Here is a 15594-nt window from a genome sequence, read left to right on the forward strand (position 1 = left end):
CTCTCTGCCATGTTCCTTGCTCAATAATCTTACTAAAACAATTTCTCAATAACGTCCTGATCTTGAATCCAGTGATCCCACAAATTTCTCATTAGTCTATAATTATTTCTCATTCTCCCTTCTCCTTTGGCACAGCTTATGTTTCGAAATTCATCATCATAATTTCCATTACCTTCTCACGATTCATGCTTTTAATTCCAATTCTGAGTCCATGGTCCATTATGCTGTCATTCTCTTGAAACATACCCCAGTAATCTCACATATTTCTCCGTCTTTCTATAAAGTATCAGCCGTGAATGAACTCAGTCATTGATCTCAGTGCCTGCACTCAACCACCTGAATGGTGAGGAATGAGCTCACCAGAACGTTGCCATTTATTTGAAATTTATCATTCCAAACATTTGACTTGGCTGACCACTTCCTCATCTTCAAACACTTCTCTTTCTTGATTTTAAGACACTGTATTCTCCTAGTTTTCCTCTTACCCGTTGGCCACTTTATTGTAGACATAACTGTTGGCTACTTCTATATTATAATAGATCTGAAAATTAGTATTTTTGCAGGGCCCTGTCTCATCTTTTCTTTTATTTTCTATCTAAATTCTAAACCTAGAAGATGTGATCTAGTTCACAAAATATCAGTACTATCTAAATTACGGAAAGAAGAGAACATCTAATTTATATGTCTCTGGTCAAAATTTCTCTTCTAAGCTTAGGTAGGTCTGCAATCTTCACATGAGTCTCATAGGCACATTAAACTTAACACGCTCAAAAGCTAAACAGTAGCTCTTTTTTTTCTTATTTTGGTTCCATTGAGATATAATTAACATACAGTGTGGCATAAATTTAGGATGTACAGCAGAATGACTTGACTTATTTTGTGTAATCTTGCTCTTGATTCCCCCCAAACAGAATCTCCCTAAATATACCCCAACTCAAGAGTTGGCACTATTATTTTTCATTTATTCAATCCCTGGTTCCTTTCTATTTCTTTTTTTATTATTTAATACTGTTTTCTTTAGCCACGCAGAAACTTTTTATTTTGATGAGATCCCATTTGTTTATTCTTTCCTTTAATATTCCTTTCTATTTCTCAATCTTCATATTCAATCCAGGTGCAGTCCTGTAGATTTGACTCCTAATATATACCTTGAAAGACACCATCCCTTCTTGCTTCAATGACTATAGCAGCTTCTAACTTGCATTCATTTATTGCTCATCCCCAAATAGAGCATTATTTTTATGGTATATATCTGATAATGCCACTATCCTTAATTCAAAGCACCTCCAATTACATGTGAGCATGTAATTATAGAAACTGGTGAGCCCCTGCCAATATCAACCCTCACCTTCTGATTCACCCTTTCAACTGCACTGGCTTTGTAACCAAACCCAGGTTCCAAGGCCTGCCACAGAAAAGCCAAACTTTCATAGCAGGGGCTGGTGAGAAGGAAGGAGGTTTATACAAGTGTTGGACACCTGAGAAGATGGGGGTACTCTCACCCCAATCCCACATTAACATCTCAATACAGGCAGGAGTTTTTACAAGGTGGGAGAGGGAAAGCAGAACAGAGAGATCAGGGGGAGGGACTGTGGGCCTGCAGGCAGTGTTCTTGCTGGTCCCAGTGTGGATTTTAACCATCAGTGCCCTTGACTTGGCCATCTGGTTGAATTCCTGTGTCTAGGGGCTTGGGGGTCGGTCTGCTCCTCAGGTGTACGTGAAAACTGGAAATGCTGATTCTAGTAAAGTAACTAAAAATCCTTTAACATGCACATTTTAATTTTGAGAGAAAGAAGTCAGGTTAGAGTAACAAACTTGGTTTAACACTTAGTAAGATTCCTGTATTTTGCTAAGTTAATATGCACTCATGTTTTTGACCCAAACTTGCAGGGAAAAAATCTTTCATTTTAATGTTTAAATTTGTTTATATTTAGAAATAAAATCAATGATCATATCCCGGGGTCTTATTTTAGATATTGATATCATTGTTTTCTAGAGTTACACTTTCAATGCATAAGCATAAATAAAGGAATTAAAAATATTTATCTAGATATGGAATTAGTACTACCCATGTATAATGTGCATCCTTATTTTCCCCCCCAAAATGTGGGCAAAAAGTGTGCATTATACATGGCAAAATATGGGTAATATGGGTAGTTTTATACAAGTATAAAGGGGCCCCCTAAACCAAAATCTAGAGGACAGGCCCTTTACACTGTAGGATTTTCTTGCTAGGTGAGTTTTCTAGAAACCCATGTGTATCAGTGTACCAGCTGGCGTTGTTGTGAGAGGCTCTGTTTGGCTTTGGTGAAATTCCTTTGAAGACTCTTTCAACGCCTTTGCCCATTTTATGATAAGAAATTCACAAGCGCACCTGCCCACACCACACTGGGTGTTAAGCGGTTTTTAACCTGCTGAAAATGCGTGACCCTTGTGCCCAGCCCTCTCTAGTCACCTGATTTTGGCCCAAGCAACTTTTGTTTTGTTTTGTTTTGTTTCCCAGGAGGACAAAGGTCCTCAAAGAGAAACGTTTTGCTGATGTGGAAGAGGTGAAAAAAAATGACGGGAGCACTAAAAGGCCTCAAAATTGATGAGTTCAGAAACTGAGCAGTGGAAAAAATGTCTTGGTACGTGTAGTGCATCAAATAGAGAATACTTGGAAGGTGACTGAACTTTAATCATGTAAGAATAAATACATGATTTTTTGTAAACTTCATCTGTTCTGGGTCCCCCCTCATACAGTGTATTCATTTCCTGTTACAACTTCACTTCTGATCTACAACACCAAGACCTATATAGTTTCACGGCTTTTGCAAAAACAATTTCTCTTGCAAGGTTTGTGCATAATCCCCTACTTAGAGTCTTTGCACACACAGTTTACCCTTCCCTTTTCAAACTGTCTCCTCATCATTTCTATCTTCGCTAAATATCTCCTCTTAAGATATGTCTTACTTGATATTTTAGGAAGTACTGCTTTTGCTTCCAACCCAGTATTTATTTTCTTTTCATCAGGAAAACCTACTCATTTAAAAAAAACACACAAAAAATTTTAAATTAAAGTATTTGTTGATTATTATATTATGTGTTGTTCTTTTTTATTGAAAAATATCTGGGAAGGAGGACTCATGCAATTTTACTAACCAAGGCAGGCCAGTTCTTAAACATAATGGTTGAAATTAATATATTTTAATTAATAAATATTTTTGAATCATTGAATGAATCTATGTGTTCTCATAGAAAAGCTGTGATTCATTAGTTGTATATAAGTAAGACTCAGATGACTATTACCCGCCTTCAAAGATTTAATAGAAAGCACTATCTTTTACTTGGTGTGATTTACTTTAAATTTTAGGTGTTCTATCTATAATCTATTGATTTTTCTGGTATCAGCTTAGAATCTTTAAACAACGAACAAACAAACCAACCTGAGAGTAAAGACTAGAGATACAAATTCTCTTTCCTGTTGTAACTCTCGGAGTTGTGACACCATAATGTCCTCTACCCTCTGAGAACTCTTTGACCATCTTTATCTACGATTGATCACCTCTTCTCCTCTCAACTCTTATAGCATTTATTCTTTGTAATACTTTTTCAGGGTTTGCATCCTGTTTTGAATTTTCACCCATGTTTTAATACCTTTGTGTCTTGATTCTGGAAATAGAATGTACTTATTTTCACATCCCACAAGTACTTTAGCACCCAATAACTACTGACTGTCTAATAGAAAATTTTATCATCCATCACTTCATTTATACTATTTATAAATGCCACTGAGATCACAATGATCAAGTCAGTGATAAGTAATTTCACACACATGTAAATTCACATAATCGAGATATGGATATAATTTAGGATAAAGATATTATGGAGCAATAACCTTTAGAAGCCTTCAGATATTACCTTACTTTATTAGTCATCTCTGTGTTTATAGCTGGGTTTTGCATGAATTGTAAACTTTTTTCACACTCAATAATTATCCATTGGTTGTTGTGTTTTGGTGTAGCTGTGGTTTAGTAGGTCCAACGGCAGTTATTGCTTTGTGCTGTAAGTAGTAATGCAGGCACAGATTCTGGCCTATAGAAGATCTTCTACTAATCTTTGTTGAATAAATAAGCATTTATTAGCATGTGATTAAGGGTAAGATGCTTACTGGCACCACTGCCACCGCTGCTGTTACAACCCATAGCAGTAACAGCAGCAGCAAAAATTTAGTGTTAGACATCATTTGAAGTCCCTTGTACTGCTCCTGTCTCCTCTGGTCTGTCAGAGATAACATCCGAGAAAACAGTGTGCATATTTCTTTACCTTTTGATCACAACCTCTATAATATTTGCCTGAGTCTTTCCGTTAATAGTGACATGCCTCCTCTTTGCTTCACCTGTGAAGCACCTGTCTGAGATTTGATGGATCTGGATGGGAGGGTAGCCAATTAGGTAATGGCCTCCAGCAAGAGCGAACTCTGTAGAAGACCTGCCTTTGAACTGTGTGAAGTTGAACTAAAGGGCGCAGCTGTTATATAAATCAGAGAGAAAAGAACAAGGTTATACCTGTAGGTTGACTCAACAGCTATATTTTTTCAGCCCAAATAGTAGAGTAGCATAATGTTAGTGAATACAATACTCAATTAATCAAGTAATCTTGACTTAAATGATTTAGATAACTGGAGTGGGGAATTATATGCAAAATTGAAGTATTAATTTCAGAAGTGGAGACATTGCTTTAAAGGGTTTCTATCAAAAAATAACTCATGGGGAATCAGTTAATAACAGACTTACCAGTTTAATGTCCAAGAATATTATCAGCAGGACCAGTAGCTATGAATTTAAAGCCAGAGATCTTTATATTAACTTTATTAAGTAGGGACAGAGAGCATGTCACAAATTTCTTTTTTGACACCTTTCTGAGATGAATTGTTTTTTTTAAACTACCTATTCCAACCTAAACTTGCCTTGGACTTGATAAAAGAAACAGATAAAAACCTTGGTCCAACTGGTTCTAGTACATTATTGTTGAAATTTTTGTCATAATGTAGATAATACTTGCGTTATAATTTGCAAAATGTTAGTGTGCTGCAACCAGAGATGCCCTGTGAACAAAGCCTCTTGCTTTTCCCAAGAGTGTGTACATTTATCACCAGGCACCTCAAAATCTAATTATCTTTCCATCACTGGTGTGCTTCTTTTGTCTTCAGAAAACTAAAGATTAAAGTAAATGCAATAGTGTTATGATATTAGTGAGAAATAACAAAATGTGAAAAGTCAAATTTTTATTATGCAATTATCTCTTTCTCAGCATTTAAGTACAGTGGGATTTACTTGCTGCTAATCCTCAGGGTCCAGGAAAAATTTTGAAAAAGGTAACAATTAATTAGGACATTAGCAGTACCATGATTTCATCATTTTAATCTCTCTCCAAAGATATAAACTGGGTCCTTAGGTACCTAATTCAATCATGAAAATATACAAAAGGTCAAAGTATAAAATACATTCTTTCATTAATGCTATTATTTTTTTTTAAATTTAAGATGCTCACATTTATTGTGCTCATTTGTGCTAGAGAGTAAAGGATCATGTGTTTAAATTTTTACAATAATATATAAGAATCATATACTTCACATGTGAACTCATACTGATTGACAATTTAATACTGAATATACTAAGTAAAAGCTGTAAGTTTATACTGAAGGAAAGAAAAGGGGGAACCCCCCAAACTGGAATTATCTTCTGGAGGGCGGGCCCCTTGTAGTACAGACTTCTCCCACTAGGTGAGTGTTCTAGGAACCCATCTGTATCAGTGTACCAGCTGGTGTTGTTGTGAGAGGCTATGTTTGGCTTCAGTGAGATTTTTTTGAAAACAAGTTTGCCCATTTCATGATGGGTGTTTTATAAGTACACCTGCCCATACCACACTGAGGGTTCAGCAGTTTTGAACCAAAAATGGCATTGACCCCTACACCCCACTCTCCCTTTTCACCTGATATTGCCACCAAGCAACATTTTTTTCCCTGCTTAGATGAAAAAATGTCCTCAAAGGGAAACGTTCTGTTGATGTGGAAGAGACGAAACAAAGAAATGGCAGAAGCACTAAAAGGCATCAAAATTGACAAGTTCAAAAACTGTTCTGAGCAGTGGAAAAAAATCTCAATAGGTGTATTGCATCAAATGGAGAGTAATTTGAAAGTGAATGAAGTTTAAATATGTAAGAATAAATACACAATTTGAAATAAATTCTAGTTTTGGGGGGTCCTCTCTTATAAGCAGCCTTTATTTGTGAATGAATGAATTGATTACTTATGTACTCATTTGGTATGCTGTGTCTTAGATAAAGGCAATTTACACATGCCTGGTGCTTTCCAGTTTACAGAGTCCTGATGTATACATTTTTAAAATTTGATCTTCAGTAAGCCCTACGGGGATGGCTAGGCAGGTATTTTTATTATCCAAAAATAAATGGAGTCTCAGAAAAGTTATTTGATCACTTCACACAGCTAATTGACAGCAGAACCAGAATTTGACACAACACAGAATCACTGTATAAATACTATTGCATTTGTATCCCCAAACATCCAATCATATTGGCTATAAATACTCTTAATTGATAGACTGCTTTAGAAAGGAGTACATTCTTTAAGATTTCATCAAATTTTGCCAGATAACTTCGTAGATATTTCATGAGATAATTTGTGCAGTAACTTGTTTTTCTCTAAACTGTACCCTCAAGATTTATCTCTCTGCATTTAACTAGATGTATTGTTTCCAGGACTGTGTCCTCTGGCTTCCATCAGGGGTAAGTGACAGCTGCTTGTGCACTAATGAGGCGCGAAGGCTGTTTTCCATCAGAGGAAGAAACAGATCATTGCTTTTCACCCTCATCCTTTGAATTATTTAATTTTACAGCCATCCAAGTCACCTTTTATTCTTTTAGCATGTGTTCTAGAATTTTAAAAGGAGAGAAGGCAGAAAAGTTCAGCACCTAAGTAGACAGCTTTTGTCAAATGTTACTCCTACATTGTTTTACAGGGTTCTTTTTGTTCTGCGGTAAATGGCAATGTCTTTCACTGGAAAAGTAATTTATAAATATCTTTTTGGTTTAGACTAGTATGTTTTTTAAGTTTGGTTCAGAGTATATTTTTTTTGGGGGGGGGATAGAGGAGTAGAACATTTTATTCTCTGGTATCAACCCAACGTGTGGCTAATCAGTAGGCGGTAGAGTGGGGAAAAGCAAAGAGAGCAGCTCCTGACATTGAGAAGCCCACGTGGCAGTCCAGGTTTTTCTCCAACTAAACATAAACAATCTCAGAGAATATCAACTCCAAACAAGGTTACTTTGAGATCTTGATACAGTGGGATAAAGCCAGGCTACTTCATAATTCTGTCCAAGCACAGACAAAAACAAGGTCATTATGCCACCTACAAAATATTGAAAACCCCCTTAACACATCCAAAATGTATGACCCCTACTTCTTTATCAGTTACAGTTTTATCTTCATTCTCATCTCCCCTCCCTATCAGTAAGGCTTGTTAAGATAGACCAATGGAACAGAACAGAGAGCCCAGAAATCAACCCAAACCTCTACAGTCAATTAATATTCGACAAAGGGGGCAGTAACATAAAATGGAGTAAAGATAGCCTCTTCAACAAATGGTGTTGGAAGAGCTGGACAGCTATGTGCAAAAAAATGAAACTTGAGCACCAACTTACACCATATACCAAAATAAATTCAAGTTGGATAAAAGACTTAAATATAAGCTGTGAAACCATTCAAGTCCTAGAAGAGAACATTGGCAGGAAAATCTCAGATATTTCACGCAGCAGCATATTTACTGATATGTCCCCTAGAGCAAGGGATATAAAGGAAAGAATAAACAAATTGGATCTCATCAAAATAAAAAGCTTCTGCATGGCTAAAGAAAACTGTATTAAATTAGCAAGACAACGAACTGTATGGGAAAACATATTTGCCAACGATACCACAGACAAAGGTTTAATCTCCAAAATATACAAAGAACTTACATGACTCCACTCTAAGAAGACAACCAACCCAATTAAAAAATGGGAAAAAGACTTGAACAGACACTTCACCCAGGAGCAGAAAACAACAGGACATACAGAGGATCCAGAGACACATGAAAAGATGCTCAATATCGCTAGCCATCAGAGAGATGCAAATTAAAACCACAATGAGATACCACTTTACACTGGTCAGGATGGCTATCATAAACAAAGCAACAAACAACAAGTGCTGGAGAGGTTGTGGGGAAAAGGGGACCCTAGTTCACTGTTGGTGGGATTGCAGGCTGGTACAACCATTATGGAAAACAGTATGGAATTTTCTCAGAAAAATAAAAATCGACCTGCCTTTTGACCCAGCAATTCCACTGCTAGGATTATATCCTAAGAATCCTAAAACATCTATTTCAAAGAACCTATGCACCACAATGTTCATAGCAGCACAATTTACAATAGCCAAGAGTTGGAAGCAACCTAGGTGCCCATCAGTAAACGAATGGATCCAAAAATTGTGGTACATATACACAATGGAATTCTATGCAGCAGAGAGAAAGAAGGAGCTACTACCCTTTGCAACAACATGGATGGAACTGGAAAGCATTATGCTGAGTGAAATAAGCCAGGAGTTGAAAGACGAATACCATATGATCTCACCTTTAACAGGAAGCTAAACAACAAAACAAACAAGCAAGCGGAATAAAAACAAAGACACTGAAATAGAGAACAAGGGGGACAGTGACCAGAGGGGAGAGGGAATGGAAATTAAGGGGAAAATGGGGAGGGATTTGGAGGAACAAGTATGAAGAACACAGGGACAATAACTACGGGGGGTGGAAATGGGAGGGAGGTGGGGAGCACGGGGCGGGGGGGGGCTGGGATGGGAGAAATAGACAGAAAACTGTACTTGAAAAATAAGTAAATAAAGATTAAAAAACAAAAAAAAACCCCAAAACAAACAAACAATAAAAGATACCCACTCATAGAAGTTCCATGCAATGTTGTGTAATCCTCTATTTCCTGGATCCTCCCCCAAACTACCAAATCAAAGACAATTTCTTATAATAGGTTATTTTTTGTCTCCTACTGAGATAGCCTATGATTCCCAATGCAAAAAACTATTAAATCAAACCCATCTCAACGAGCGGTCTGCTCCTGGTGGTCTGCTCCTGGTGGTCTCTGCCTCCAGGACACAGATGTGTTTTTGATCTTTGTCTTCAGCCTCTTACTGGTTATTAGAAATCGAGTGAATTATTTAGCCACTCTGGTATTTGTTCCTTTTCTCTATGAAATGGAAATATTTTTATTTACCATAACATCATTAAGATACTATTTGAAATAAGCAATATATATAGAGCACCCTAATGCACAGGAAGAATTTAAAGGTTATTTTTCCCATTTCATATGATTTTTTCTATCTTTTCCCTTCCTTTTTATTTCCCCACAATTCAATCATTATAGTCTTATCAATAGTTTGATCCATGATTTGTAACATATGATTTTTAAAATCTACAAATGAAATTTTCTTTCAAATGTTTATTTGGAAATTAAAATTTTGACATGGGATTGAGCAGCTTTGTAGCAACTGTCTATGATTGTCCTCTGAGAAATGGCTCCGCTGCACCCTCTCCCACCCCGCGATCATTTAGTGACAACCCTGTGTCCCAGGGAGGAAGATGGGCAATGCGAACAGAGAAATGAGTTAGATGTCATTCTACCATCAAGTAACACATATTCATCTCTGGTAATTTGCCAAGTGTCAACATAATAACAGTTTTCAAACATATTTCTAATCCAACATATCTGGAGTTTATGACACACTCCTCCACTGCACCTAGCTTCTCATTTGATAAAATAAAATTTACTAACAAATAGGATCATAAACTGAGAGGTTAGTCCAATTTGAATACAACCTCAAAATACTTAAATAGAAATCTGGTAGCTACATAAAGAGAAATAGTAAAATCTGCACTGGTTGGAAATTCTAGTAGAAACTTATAGATTAAGTAGGCAAAAATGTTAGGAAAACATGGAGGATTTGAACAACACAAGAAACTGTCTTCATCACATTTGTGTGTGTGTATGTATGTAGGAGCATCATTCGAAAAACTGAGCAATTTCATGCTTCTTATAGATATTAGGAATACTTACAAAATTTGATCATACCCCATTCCATAGAGGAAGTCTTAAGAAATACCAAAGGATTGGTTGGATGTGGATACTTTCCCTAGCCAAAAAATGCAATAAAATTAAAAATAAGCACTATATTTGAATATTTTCAAATTCTCTTTTCACACTCCAAAAATCTTTGACTCAGTATGGCCTTTGAAGGATTCCTAAAAGAAACGAGAAAAGAAGAAAGAGAAAATGCATACATACAAGTAGAAAAAGCAGTAGACCAGTACAAGCAGAAATGCATATAGTTTTGGTTGAAAGAAAGTGTTTGGTAGTATTCTGGGGTCTGGTATAACAAGAGCAGAAGTATTGGTAAGAGAGTAAGAGGGCATTTGGTTGATCATGAAGAAACCAACCAAACTGAGCAGTTTGGAGACAATTTACACTGAGGGGTTAAGACTGGAAGCATTGAACACTGGAGAACCAGTTTTTTGAAATTATAAACTTGAGCTGCAATGAAACTCTGACTGGCAACTATATATGGATATGCTCAGCAGGGGAGACAAAGCTCAGGAAGAACTTTCAGGAAGCCAGACAGCAGACAGCTTCATGGTCATGTGCAACAGTGTGAGATCCAAATGTTCTATGATCGCTTCCTGAGTAATGCTGTCATCATCCTTACTAAGTATTTCTATGTGGGCTAAGTGATCCGCGAGAGCAAATAATAAATTAGCAAGCAAGCAAGCAAACAACAGAGAAGTAAGTAGGACACAATGAGTGGGGGTGCCATTGTGTAGTTAACACGTGAGTACTGCCATGCTTACCCCCTGCACTTCCTGCTCTGCCAGCACTCACTGGCAAGTTGGAAAAGAGGGGTAATCCAGAAAGAGAAGATCTGTTCTTCTATCCACAGAACATAAGCCAGAGTGAGACGCTGAATAGAATTTTGAATTTTACCCAATCCAGCTACAATCCTACAATTTAGAAGTTTCCATTTGCCATTGAGTATACCAATATTGACATCGAAGTAAAAAATAAGGAAGATAATACTTTGGTGACATTTGCTCCTCTAGACTTTTTGTTCCCTCTACCTTTCCTCCCATAATTCATTTCTTATTTTTATATTTGAGTTGGGAAAACTAGCATGAAGCTGAATGGGGATGCTACTAATGTTATTTTGTTTTGATATACTAAAAAAAATTAAAGATCTTGAAAAAGGTTAAAAATGACTAAATTTTTTCTAATAATGAAGCAAATGAATTTTAATGTAGTTTGTTAACATATATTGAGAGTGTTATATGCAAAATAAATTCCACTTGAATAATGATTTGCATAAGAGAAAATTCAGAATAATATTATTTTACTCTCTGAATTTATTACCTGTAGTTTTTTATAGATACTCTAAGTTCAAACATTACCATGTTGATTTAATCATGTGTAATAGAGTTCACAGTGACTGAAGGAAATTTAGAGCTCCATGTTTTAATTTAATTTTATTTGTAATATAAATGAACATTTATTTAAATTGTACTCTGAAATAAAATGATTTAATAACTTTGCTAAACAATACGTTTCATATAGTTCCTTTTTCTCTTGCTTTAATCTAAAATTTTACAGAAGTGTAATTTAATGCATCTTTTAAATAGACAGATATTTTTATAGCTTTTGTAGCTCCTAGCTACAAAACACCTCTGAGCACTCTCACCAGAACAAAGCTCCCACATCATAACTAGCTCAATAAAACTGGTTAAACATTTACTCAAGGAAAAATGAAAACCACTTCTGTCTTCAATTAAGCAAAAAAGAGCCTGAGGTATGCAGATGATCAACAGACTCAGCTGTCATTATAAAAAAATGTGCAAAAGTTGAATTTTTTAATGTAATTATCGTTTGAACTTTGATAGTATTTTATAAACCATTAGGCTGTGTTAGTCAGGGTCCCAGCGGGAAACAAATGACATAATCAATTGGGTAACTGAGGAGAGTTTAATAAAGGGACTACTTCCAAAGTCATGGACAGGAGTCCGGGGTACCAGTGAAGGGACACTGCGTTTGCCTGGGACTAGCAACAGTTTGGAGTCCTGTCTATCCCAAGGCTCAAAAGGACACTGGGAGGGAGCGGGTCCTGGCACACAGAGAAATGGAGAGGGTCACCTGACAGAAACTGTGGGCTTTGGTGGTAACTTGTCAGAAAGGGGGCATCGGGAATAACCAGACTTCACTCTGTCCCCCCATCTCAGAACCCTGTTGACACCCTTCATACAGGCCAGCTTCACTCACAAGACCCAGAGCTCAAAGGAGTAGGATTGTAATTGGATTTTGAAAAAAATAGAACACAGGCAGCACAAGGAGTTGGGTGGATAATTTAAGCATTTACTCAGAAAATGTTTATTGAGCATTTAGTATGTGCTGTGTCCTGTCCTAGGCACTGGGGATGCAAATATGAGCAGAACATAAGTCTTCCAAGTGAAGAACAGCTTGAGATTTTTCTTTCTCTTTTCTTTCCATAGAACTTACATACAAAAAAGGGACTAAGGAAAACAAAAATCGGAAAAAAGACATTATAAAGAAGAAGATACGAAGTACAAAATATTCATGTATAGAAAAAAAATAAGGTAGGAACTTTTCCCTCTCCTAGTTTCCATCTGTTCTGAAAGATAAAGACTTGTAAAACTTATTCTGGACCTAAACATTTCTATAAATGAATAGTCGGCCTAAGTTATATGAGGAAGCACAGAGAATTGATTCATGCTTAATAAACCTTGCAATTAATAAAACCTTGTTCCTAGGCTACTCCCTCCTCTGGGGGGCTCTCAGTACTTTACAGCTCTTAAATAAGAAGCCTTGTAATGCCTCTGTGTTAGAAAGAATGGAGTAAGTGTGTTGATGGGGTGGCTATTTTTTCTCCCTCTTCCATAGCTTGGATCTTTTAAAAGTGAATCAATCTTCTGCAGCTCTCTCTAGTGGAAAACACTCCTTCCTACTTTATAGTTACTAATGGATAGCTTCTTGCTGCCTGACCTTACTATGCCATTGTTGCTGGAACACATTAATTCCTCCAGTGGTTCGTTTTTGATTACTTTAAAGAATATTAACTAAACCATTTGTATTTTGACCCCCCCAAAACACCTTTAGCTGTTTTTAAAGATTTGATGTATTTATTTTAAGAGACAGGGGAAGGGAGGGAGAAAGAGAGGAAGGGAAACAGGGATGTGCAGGGAAAACATTAATTGGTTGCCCTTCACGAGCCCCCAGATGGGGACCTGACTCAAACCTGGGCATGTACCCCGACTGGGAATAGAACTGGTGACCTCTCAGTGTGTGGGAGGACACCCAGGCCACTGAGCCATACCAGTCAGGACAAAACTTCCTTAGTTTTAATTGGACCTTAACTTTGATTTTGTACTTGATAAAATATTCCGTGCTGCATGTTGAGACTGGATGTGACATAGCTGGTAGTGACAAAAATGACCTACTTTATAATTAACTGCTTTCTAACTTGACTCTCAGTTGCTTACAAAAGACCTGACTGCTTTTGCACATATTGTTTCCAAGGAGACTGATTTGTACAGGTTCATAAAGCTGTAGTGAGGTGCTTTCAGGCCATTGCTGATCTAGCCTCTGTTGGACTTGTCTCTAGAATGGCAGTGGAAACAAGGGAATGACCCTCCCAGCCGGGCCAGACACCTTTGCGTTTGTATCCCTGAACCTGACAGATGGAGGGAAGTTCACAGCTGGGACATGAGATAACCTGGATGTCAGCTGGGAATTCTGACCCCTTGAAACTGTCTTGGACATCTGTTAACCCCTGTTGGAAGCCAAAGATGCATTCAAGACAGCTGCAGTCGAGGGGAGTATGATGCCCATGTTTGCCAGCCCTTCTGACTCTCATTTTCTTCTTTTCCTACATGCTATCATTTCGAAGGCAGTTCTGCAGACATGACACAGACTCTTGCCCAACTTCCCCCAAACAGGCATCATTCACAAGGAGGTGTCTGTAAGGGTTGTAGCATTGGGGAGGTTTGGTAAAGTATAGAAAGGTAATTATAAAGAAAATAATTTCCAATTGAACTCCTGCACCTTAAAATAGCCTTTTGATCTCTCCATTTCCTAGAGATTTTTGATGGGCTTTCACATCTGAGGAGCTCTTTATCTCAGCTTTTTTTTTTGCCCCCTCGTTGGCTTCTGTCTCTCTGCATTTTCCTTGGAGTTCTCGTCTCCTTGTTTCCACCAGGCTTGTCCCACCTTTCAGCTCTGTCCTAGCTTCTCCTACTGACACCCATACTCTCAGGGTCACCTGTTCCATACCAAGTGCCTTATCAAAGCTCTTCCCCCAAAGAAAGACCCATTCTCTTACTAATGTGTAATACATAATCATTATGGCAATAGCATTTCCCACTTTGCTATTGTGGGACATATACTTTCTGGTAAGATGATATAGTACTGCTATTTTCTGTAACCTGGAGAGAGAGAAAACAGATTCAGCTCACATACCAAAGTTATCACAAATTTGGCAGCTGCATGTCTTTGATAATACAAGTGCATTTTTTCATAGCGTGCTAAAAATGTCATTTGAATCCCTGATCATGGAGGCATTTCTTTGGTTGGTGAGTCAAGAAGAATCATAGGTAGACATGGGAACCAAGTAGGAAAACATAAGATGTACTGGGTTCAAGCCGTGTACTTTCATATTGTTTTCCTTTGGTGTCTGAACCTTGGGGAGTGTCAGTCAGCAGGACAGGTGATAAGATTTTTAAAGACCTGATACAATCAACTCTAAATCCCTACATTATTACAGTCCAGGGTTTTGATGGCTAGAATATCTTTCAATCAAAGTATGCTTTTCTGAGAATAAGTAGTACTAAGACAGTGTCCCTAGGGAAAACACATTGAACACCTGCAAGCTAGGGGCGAAGGGTGGGAAAACGAAGAACCGAAGTCATCCGAGCTAAACTGCAGCTCTTGATGTGCAGTGAAGCTGCCCTGGGAACACTGCAGAGGGGAGGGCAGGATTAATGGCATTAGGGTGACTCTGTTTGTATCTCCTGGCCTTCGCTATTCAAAGCATGTGTTAAATTGAGAAGGTCTCTGGTTAGCAGCAGAGTTGATGTCACATGATTTTTGTATCATAGAACTGAAGGGAATATAGGGCATGCTCAAGTTCAGATCTATGTTGGTATTATGAGTGAAAAAATAAAAAAAAGAAGATATTAAGATATGTAGAGGATTTAGCAGGGTCAAAGAGAAAGTGAATAGAAATTGGAGAATACCTTCTTATTATTTATGTTCTCATTCTCTTTCAATTTGATTTAGAAGTAATTTACTTCATGGACAAAAATGCTCATAGCTGAGATTCTAAGATGTATTCCAGACTATAAGTGCTGAACTTGGAGATGCTCAGAAACTGCAAATGAAAATAGTAAGATGGTACCTACAAATCAGAACAATCGGCAGCCTCAGATAAGGAAGTTT

This window comes from Artibeus jamaicensis, unplaced genomic scaffold (genome assembly GCF_021234435.1).
Source record: "Artibeus jamaicensis isolate MK-2021 breed Jamaican fruit bat unplaced genomic scaffold, CSHL_Jam_final scaffold_369, whole genome shotgun sequence".
In the NCBI taxonomy this organism is placed as follows: domain Eukaryota; kingdom Metazoa; phylum Chordata; class Mammalia; order Chiroptera; family Phyllostomidae; genus Artibeus; species Artibeus jamaicensis.